Here is an 8,013-nt window from a genome sequence, read left to right on the forward strand (position 1 = left end):
TTGAATGATCATGATTGAAGAGAGGATGGCGAGGGTCATTTTCTTGCTTCAGCTTTTCCTTCTGGGATGCAACGGTCCTACGGATGCTTGGAGGAGCAATCCCACTCAGTAGGTAGAGGTCTTCAACCTTTGTGGGCTTTAGGCAACCAGTAATAGCACGACATGAAGATTTTAGAACAGTGTCAATCTTAGTGGCATGAGCTGATCTACTCCAGACAGGTGACGCATACTCAGCTGTAGGGTAGCATAAAGCCAGTGCTGTTGTACGTACCGTCTTCCCGTCAGCACCCCACTTCGTATAAGTGAGCTTTCGGAGGATACTATTCCTTGATGCCACCTTTGCCTTGGTCTTAATGATGTGATCCTTGAAAGTGAGGGACCTGTCAAGTGTCACCCCCAGGTAGACTGGCTTGGATACATGTTGCAGGCGTTTCCCATACCAACTAATCCGTAGTTGACGGCTGGCTTCCCTATTCTTAAGATGAAACACACTGATTTGTGTTTTGTCTGGGTTAGCTCTTAGATGGTTGTTGGCATAGTAGGGAATGAGTAAGTCCAGTGCACTGGAGAGGGAGTCCTCTACTTCTTCGAAGGTGTCCTTTTGAGATGCAATGCAAAGGTCATCAGCATAGAGGAAGCGTCTAGTGTCTGGTTGAGTAGGTTGATCGTTTGTGTAGATGTTAAACAACAAAGGGGCAAGCACACTCCCTTGAGGAAGTCCGTTCTTCTGTGTCCTCCATCTACTCTTTCTACCACCGAGGTCTACGAAGAATCTGCGGTTTGATAGCATGTTGCAGATCAACTTTGTGAGTCTAACATCTGAGGTCATCTCATACAGTTTCTTGGCAAGGATACGGTGATTGACTGTGTCGTATGCTGCAGAAAGATCGACAAAGGCAGCACCAGTGATTTTTCTGTTCTCAAAACCATCCTCGATGTACTGCGTGAGGTTCAGTAGTTGTCCTGTACATGATTTTCCCGGTCTGAAACCCGCCTGCTCCGGGATAAGGTGATCATCAACGAACAATGCTATGCGGTTCAGGAGGAGGCGTTCAAACAGCTTGTACATGTGGCAGAGTAGGGATATCGGCCTATAGCTCTTAGGGATGGCAGGGTCTTTGCCAGGTTTCAGTAGAGCAATGACTTTTGCTTTCCTCCACATCTTTGGGATCTTGTTGGACTTAACACATTCGTTGACCATATCAAGAAGCCATCTGCGTGCACCTGGCCCGAAGTGTTTGATCTGTTCCACTAGGACATCATCAAGACCTGCAGCCTTGTTGTTTTTCATAGACTTCATTGCAGATTCCAGTTCACTCCTTGTGAATGGCCTTGTGAAACTTGTGGCGTCTTGTGAGGATGCATTAGCAGCTCTGGGAAGTTTAGCCCTCTGAGGACGGTGATTTGGATTTCCCCGGCTATTCAAGAGGAGTTGGTGGGCAACCTGGTCAGCGGTGACTTGCGGCCTTGGCTGCGGCTTTGTGTAGTCATTTCCTAGGATGCGGATGGTCTTCCAGGCTTTCCTGCTACTATGAGTCATATCTGTGCTTTCAATGAGCTCTTGCCATTTCTTCCGCCTTTCTTCAGTGATGGAATTAGCTAAGGCTTCACCAAGCTCAATGGTGTCATCACTAAAAGGGTCATCCTCAAAACGCAAGATGTAGTCATCATATAATGCTTTAGAGTCATCAGTCAAGCCCTGGATGTACCTTGTGCGGCAGCCACGAGGAATGTTATGGCGCGATGATGATTTAACTGATTCTACAAAAGCATCATAATTGTCAGGGGTAGCGGGAAGATCTAGAATAGCAGAGTCTAGGTCATCAGAGAAGCCCTTCCAGTCGGCTTTCTTGAGATTGAAACGTCGCCTGAAGGGAACAGCACGGGGAGAGATGACTGCAGTGATCTTGAGACCTATTGGCCGATGTTGTGTGTGGGGAATGGGATCCAGAACAATCTTCTCACACTGATTGGCAACAATACTGGATGTGAAAATCAGATCTGGGTTGTACCCCCGCCTCCATCGTGAGCTGTTGAATGAATGGGGGAGCTTGGCATCATGAATGAGAGACAGTTGGTTGGAGTCTGCCCAGCTCTCGACTAGCTCACCATCTTCATTAGTTTCAGCATAACCCCAATTGACATGATGGCTGTTAAAGTCTCCGATGACAACATTGATGCGACCGCTGGTGACATCAGGGGGAATGTCAAATATGATGGAAGGAGGTTTATACACCGAACTGACAGATACTCCCTTGGTGTTGATGGTAATGATTTCAATGTTATCCGTATCAGAAATAGATATCTTGTCAGCAGACAGCCCATTACGTAAGAATACTGCACTTCCATACTGGTCATGTGGCCTCTCAGCAATGAGGGTCATACCCGAGATGCGAGGACGTACCCGTGAAGGTCCGCGATGAGTCTCTTGGAGACAGAGGATATCACAACTATGCTTGGTGCATAGATCTGCCAAAAGATCTTGTTTGGCGCCAGTTAGACCTTCGATGTTCGATGATATTATACTCAAGGCCGGCCCTGACAAGGGCCCATGCTTGATAAAACGCTTGATAAAACTCCAAAGACCGCGCGTCTCAGCAACTGAGGACCGCGCGCTGTCATTTTTGTTTTGTTTGTACAGGATTACGTTAGCACGCACTTTCCTGTCCATTCAGTTAGGCCTCATTTGGTATTATGCAGTGGCCAGTAGAATGTGGCGATCACGAACTGCGTGTGAATTGTCTGAATTAGGGTCGAATTTTTCCCGAGACCGAGTTAGTCTGGAGCCTTCTGGAATAAAAGTCGGTTTTCCTACTATTATTATTTTTCTCAAAATACTCCAAACCGACTCATCATTCCGGCAAACCGCGTCAGCCAGGTAAGTTTCTTAGTGGACTCTTTCGATATAGGGTGCCTATTGCAAGAAAAAATGAAATGGTGCTAGATGGGTTCTCAAGCACTTACCGAAACTTAGTTTTCACTTTAAAGAAGAAGAAGAAGAAGAAGAAGAAGAAGAACAGCAAAGAGGCGTTGCAGCGCCATCTGTGCAACATGTGATCACAGTGGCTAGTCTTTGTTCTTCATATTTTATGTGCTTAAATATATATGTAAATAAACTGTACAATGAAATAACACAGTCTTCAAGAATCTTCCGCTATTTAAGGAGACATACTTTTAATAACCAGACGAAGAATAAGAAGAAGAAGAAAAAGAAGAAAATCATCACTCGGAGAGCGGTATAAGGACCTCCGCCAAGCCAGCAACTTGCACCGGCGGCACCCATACACGCAGGTACGCATGCAGTTTCCCAGTTTTGAAAAGAAGTCTTTTGTTTACGTCATCAGCTTACAGCCTCTACTACTCTCTTACAACAGCCGGGTTCACACGTACAAATTAGCGGGATGACGATCGCGATGCTCATCCCGAGTTTTTTTTTTTTTTTTTTTGCGAGCGTCCACACGTACCAAATTAGCAAGATAGCGATCGCGATCGGTATCCCGCTAATTTGGCGAGCGTCCACACGTACCGAATTATCCCGCTAATTGCCGATAGAGATAACAGCAAAGCCTGCAAACTGGGTCACACAGCGCCCTTTTCTATCACTGCCTGCGCGCACTTACCTTTGTCCATTGTCTTTTACGCGTCAGTGGTGTGGTTCGCGCGCTGTTGTTGTTGTGCTCCAAAGAGGTGAAGGACCTCTTCGCAGAGGCCTCGCTGTTGTGATGTGCGCATTGCATGATGGGATGTAAAAACTCGAGATTGTAATCCCGACCGTTCACACGTACCAGCGTGGGGCCAATTATCCCGCTAATAGGCGAACCAGCGCAAGATTTCTTGGGATTAGCATCGCGATGCTTATCCCGCTAATTTTCGGGTTTTTTTCTGTCCACACGTGCAAAAAACTTGGGATGACGATCGCGATGCAAATCTCGAGATTTGTATTCCGCTAATTACTGCACGTGTGAACCCGGCTAACATGTCAGAGCACGCGCTTTAGTGCGCGTGCGCGTATTTAAACCTCCAGTGTGCGCAGCTCTTTGAAATCCAGATTCATTGACCATCTATATGCCAAAAGATAGAAAATCCTTTAAAAATCCCAGGATCACTACCAAATTTTAATTATTGTTCTGTGTCACCAGCGACTTTTCCTGTAAGTACCATTTAAATCTGTTCACAACTTTTTGAGTTATTTTTGCAAACAGCCAATCCAACACCGATGATCACTATGATAACCTCTTTCATTTAGCTACGTCGTGCGGAGTTACACTCTTGTAATTTGCTCTTCTTCATTTTCTGTATGTCTCTATTTCTTGGCTTTCTAATATAGGTATCTGCTTTGGTCTTCTCTTCCCCTCAGCTTCTTCATCTTGATAATGGTATGCTGTTTCTCCTACAGTCGACATAATTTTGTCTCTCTTGAATCGCCTCATGGTAGACATGTTTGGTCGGAAGAGAACCGAGGGCATTTAGGCTACACCCAGCCAACATTTCCAACGGGGTAAAATGCGGGTTGTTCAGCGGGCTGCCTATGCATGATGGGCACATGTGGGCAATCTATTATGGGCAACTTCATTGGCCCCACCTCCATACGATGCATTAGGCATCAGATTATTACTGGTGAAAATACTGTTATGATTTAGCAAGTCACACTGTCTCTGCTGAATATTCATTTTTCGTATATACTTGCATGGGATTACGATTTTTTTCAAATATTTCGCCAAAACTGTGCACCTGGGGCCCGTTGTCATCTGTGACAAGTTGTCATAGATGTGATAAGCTACTGAAATCCTTGCATCTGATTGGCTGAGAGCAAATTTGTCATAGAAATGTGGCTGTCACTGATGACAAGTTTTATGAAACGAGCCCCAGATCGCTGAATTTCAATTTCTCTAGTTCGGATGACGGAGATTCTTAAAAACTTCTGAAATAGGGGTTGCGGACCCCTTACCCCCGTTTCCTCCAACCCGCCCTCCCCCTCCCCTCCCCCCACTATAGGCATCCCGTCGACCGCCATAGCGAAATTAGAAACAGTTTACTAATGTACTTAGGCCTATACTATTTATTATATTAACTATATCACTTCCACTTCTGGTTCTATATAAAGGAGAATTTACACTAGCTCCACCCCCCCCCCCAAGTTCTTTATATTGGGGCCTGCATGTGCTCCGCTCTCCCAGCCCCCCCCCCCCCTCCAGGGCATGATATCCGTTGAACAAATTAAGATCGTAATTGACCCGAGAGATGCTATCTGCCAACTTTGTTGAAATCCGTCTATACGGTCATGAAAGAATAGGGGTCTTCAAGAATATGGGAGCTGAAAATTTTGTCCAAACCCCCATCGTCCCTCGTGCACTACCCGGGCACCCCTGGATTCGCCATCGGGTAGTGCAATTATTCAACTCTGAACTACAGTCGTCACATGGTCTTCACTTACTTATAGCTAACTTAGCTCTGTCTTTTTTGTTGTTGTTATGACGAAGAAGATAAAGAAAAAACAGTTGATGGTTTTGAGACTTTGAGACACCCATGCTGGGGGGGGGGGGGGGGGGGGATGCTCATTTAAACCAAATGGTCCATGTTCAAACAAACAGAGATCCTATAAATCACTGTATAGCTATAGGGATGCTATACCTGCCAGGGCGGAAGATCTGTCATAAATCTGCTTTCGAGAAAATGAAAATGGTAATAGGTTTATAATCTCAGTTCGCGATACACATCTATTCAGCCTATTCTATCTGGGGCCTATTTTGAATACGTGCTAGTGACAAGTAATGCGACAGCTCCGGTCTTATTTCCTCCAAGGACTTATTAGGGTTTGAGTTTGGGTTGTGATAGGGTTTTAGGCTTAGTTTAATTGATGTGAGGATTAGGGTATAGGCCTATGGGAGCATTTTCGCAGCGCAAACACATGCAAATGGAATTGTCATGGAACCAATAGATGTTATACGTAATACAGGGTGTATCGTTGAAGTAAATTATTATTTGCACATTTACCGCATGCGTTTGCACATAATTATCCCGCATAGATATCGATATACATATTTCCCGGCTCCACCTCTACAGTGCACGCAGCACTGACTATCCCCCCCCCCCCCCCGTAGGACTATTAAAAATGCACTGCAGCTGAAAATAATTTTATGAAACAGTACGAAAAAAGACTACTGAGTAGTACGTGAAGCACGTGTGATTTTACCACCGAATTTCGGTGGATTTTACCGAAGAGTGACAGTACTCCTAGACAACTTCGATCCTCTACAGTCTCGACCGTACACCGCGGCGATCAGTTCAAGGGTCTTCGCAATACATGTACATGTATTTAAGCTCGAATTTGGATTCGAGGTCTTTCTTCTCGGTATATATACTCTCTCTGTATATAACGGCTTTGATCGAAGCAAGCTTTGCTCATCTGCACAGAATTTATGTGTATTAGCGATGAAACAGAAACTGCCTGAGCAAATAAAGCACTTTGCCTAACCCGATCAGGCGCCGTTAGAAACAGTCTTTTTTTTTTTTTTTTTTTTTGCGACAGGGCTGTGCATTAAGGTTTTATGACATACAAATGCATGCTGATTTGTGTTGATTCATGATACCCTCAACATAACTTTTGCGGTGAAACGAATATCTAGAAACAATCTACACATTTTTTCAATTATTTTTTTTTCTATTTTTCTTCAGATTACTTGGATACACCACAACAGAACAGAACAAAACAAAACAAAACTTCCAAACCAAGATTCTGGTTGTGACCTCTTCTGTTAATCATGATCATTGCTAAAGTACGTATGACTAACAAAAGACATTGGAATGCGCCATCCCCTAGACGGAGCGTACCTGGATCTCTCCATGTCTTTTGTTAGTCATAGAAACATGCAAGTTATATGATGAGGGAAGGTGCATTCTTTAATGTCTTTTGCTGTTAGACATAATTTAGCAATGATTAACAGATGAGGTCACAGCCAGTGGGTTCGGAAGTTTTTTTGTTGGTGTATCCAAGTAATCTGTAGAAAAATAGAACAAAATTATTAAAAAATATATGGAATGTTTCTGGATATTCGTTTCACCGCAAAAGTTATGTTGGAGGTATCATGAATCAACAACAACATGCATTTTGTACGTCATAAAACCTTGAACTTTGCCATTCTGCGTACCGACGAGATAGGTAAGGGATTTTTAATATGTATGGTTCAATTACTCTGCTTTCTCATTAAAAAAAGAGAAAACGGTTATAGACAGCATTCAAAACAATATTTTTCGAATATCATACGTGTCTGAAGGGTTTCTGGGACGAACACTGAACTAGGGCTTTCTGTAGCTGAGTTGGTAGAGCAACCGAGCTAGTATTCGGCGGTCTCGGGTTCGAATCACAATGGAATCCCATTTTCTTTGCTCAATTTTCCTCTAGATAGATATAAGGCTTGTAACACACAAAATGTTTTCCTTTAATTTTTGTTTGTTTGTTTGTTTGTTTGGTGAGGTCGAGCTGTTGGGGTGTCCTGTCAGTTTACAATCGAGTTATTCTGAGGTCGAGTTGTTTCGCCCCTCCGTAATTCCTACGAGCACGATCGACTGTGCAATCAATGCAATGGGTGATTTCAAGTTCGGTGCTAGTGCTAGTGCTAGTGCTATCTCAGCACTAGCACCGGCAATAAAACCGAACTTGAAATCACGTCGGTGTTGGGAGTTGACCTCAAAATTATGACGTATTTCCGGTTGCTGGTGCTGGGCTTGGTGTTGAATGTCGTCTGCTGAACCGAGCTCCGCCGATTGTGTTAGCGATTTACGTGCTTTTTCGCCATTGACTAACACTAGCCCCTAGGGATTAACATTTTCGTCATTTCAAGTTCGGTGCTGGTGTTAGCGTTGCCGTGCGAGACTCAAATTCACGTCCATAATAGATGCACGTTTTACGTGCAAAGTCTATGCTAATGCGTGGTCGCCCACGTAACGTATACGAACACTCTCGACATGGCTTCATAAATCTGAGCCTGGGAGCAAAATTAAGATAGTTGTATT

This window comes from Diadema antillarum, unplaced genomic scaffold (genome assembly GCF_040938485.1).
Source record: "Diadema antillarum isolate AM-2024a unplaced genomic scaffold, OU_Dant_1.0 seq00000782_RagTag, whole genome shotgun sequence".
Lineage (NCBI taxonomy): Eukaryota > Metazoa > Echinodermata > Echinoidea > Diadematoida > Diadematidae > Diadema > Diadema antillarum.